This window comes from Scyliorhinus torazame, chromosome 14 (genome assembly GCF_047496885.1).
Source record: "Scyliorhinus torazame isolate Kashiwa2021f chromosome 14, sScyTor2.1, whole genome shotgun sequence".
Lineage (NCBI taxonomy): Eukaryota > Metazoa > Chordata > Chondrichthyes > Carcharhiniformes > Scyliorhinidae > Scyliorhinus > Scyliorhinus torazame.
In genome coordinates this window covers 99,121,876-99,123,962 of record NC_092720.1, presented here as the reverse complement: position 1 = coordinate 99,123,962, position 2,087 = coordinate 99,121,876, and the positions used below count along the sequence as shown (strand labels likewise).

Below are 2,087 nucleotides of genomic sequence, written 5' to 3'. Positions count from 1 at the left end.
TGCCCTAAATTTATAAAAAGAAATCTAAATAAATCATACCAGATCTGTCATGATCTTATTGAATGTCGGACTAGACCCGGTGAGCTGAAAGGCTTATTTCTTCTCCTACATCTTCTGGTCTTGTGACACAAAGCTTTGCATTATTATAAACTGTGAGGACGATAATGATACCTTTTCAGGGGGATGTAGACAGGGCGGTGGAATGGTCAGGCATGTGGAAGATGAAAGATGAGAGCAATGTGAAAGATTTGCAGTTATGGGGAAAGGATGAGGGAAAAGAGTCAAACTGACTGCTCTCGCTGGCATAAACATAAGGGTCGAATTGTAGCAATTCAATAATTGCAAAAGAATAAAATGCAAATTTAGGACTTGGTCCAGAAAGTTGATCTTCAGAGTCATCAATACACGGAAGAAACTCATATAGAATAATGGTGGCAATTCACTGAAATCATTATATCCTTGGAAAGCCTAATTTCTCCATACTTTTCGAAGAATTCGACAATAAATAATAAGAATCAACTTCCTGGCTCTTCTGCATTGCCTGCAGCAATTCAATGTCTGAATGCAGTATTAAAAATATAGTCTGACCTGAACATTCTTTAGTTTGACCATGACTTCCTCCTCCAACCTATACTGTTATGGCTATATAGTTCAAAATGTTATTGGAATTGCTGATTCCTGCCTTGTATGAACTTATTTTTTTATTTTATTACTTTTTCAGAGTTACAATGCCAGGGCTCAGAGTGTGGACAGGGGCGAACCCCTAATCCAGTTCCTTGCCTGCTCCAAAAACCAATTCAAATTCAAATTGAATCCAATTCATGGTCCCCACAAGAGAGACATACCAGATCTGAGCCAAAAGGCAGAGCAGATATTGCACTTGATCTGAGCCAAAAGGTCGAGAAGCGATCTTGTATGAACCTATTGAGCATCAGGACTACCAAGATTCTTTGATTTCTTGCAACTTGATCCACAGTTATTTCAGAACCAATTTAGAGTACCCAATTCATTTTTACCAATTAAGGGGCAATTTAGCGTGTTCAATCCACCTACTCTGCACATCTTTGGATTGTGGGGGCGAAACCCACGCAAACACAGGGAGAATGTACAAACTCCACACGGTGAGTGACCCAGAGCCGGGATTGAACATGGGACCTCGTCGCCGTGAGACTGCAGTACTACCACTGCGCCACCGTGCTGCCCTGTATTAAATTATTCTGACCATGAAGCCATCAAAGTCCATCCCTAGCGTATGTTAATAAAGCCAATTTCAGTAAGGTCAGCATTCTTATGTCCTGCTGGGCTGGGAAGTGGTGGTCCCATGTGCCTGCTGCCCTTCTAGGTGTTTGAAGTCACCGGTTTGGAAAGTTCTGTCAAAGCAATCTTGGTGAGTTGCTGCAGTGCACCTTGTAGATGGTACATACAGCTGCCACTGTGCATCAGTGGTGGAGCAGATGAAGATGGTGGATGGTGTGCCAGTCAATCAAGAGGGCTACTAGGTAATTTGGACATTATGAATTCTCCTTCAGTGTACCCGAACAGACGCTGGAGTGTGGTGACGAGGGGATTTTCACAGTAACTTCATTGCAGTGTTTTTTTCCTTTAGGTTGTGTGGGCGAAATCAAGCAAACACGGGGAGAATGTCCACACCGACAGTGACCCAGAGCTGTGATTGAACCTGGGACCACGGCGCCGTGAGGCAGCAAGGCTTACCCACTGTGCCACCGTGCTGCTCTTTCATTGCAGTGTTAATGCAACTACTTGTGACAATAAAGATTATTATTATTAGAAGGTGTCCAATTTTTCAACTATTCTTGGAGCCATATTCATCCGGGCAAGTGGACAGCATTCCATCACACTCCTGAGCTGTACCTTGCAGATGGTTGACAGGATCTGGGAAGTCGGGAAGTGAGTTCTGCTCAATGGGAACCTCAGAATGTCAATGGTAGCAGATTTATTGATGTAATACGGTTGAAGTTCAAGCAGGTATGGTTAACTGCTTCCTTGTTGGAGATAATCATTGCATGGCTCATGTGCGATGTGAATGTTATTTGCCATTTATCGGTGCCATAATATACACCAGTATA

General features: G+C 42.9%; 1 non-coding gene across 1 annotated transcript; it reads right to left on the bottom strand.

Moving 5' to 3' along the window:
- Positions 1–710: 710 nt before the first annotated feature.
- Positions 711–910, bottom strand: LOC140390930 (U2 spliceosomal RNA). The gene has a single exon (XR_011934963.1). It is a non-coding gene; the product is annotated as a U2 spliceosomal RNA (small nuclear RNA).
- Between the last annotated feature and the right edge of the window lie 1,177 nt (positions 911–2,087).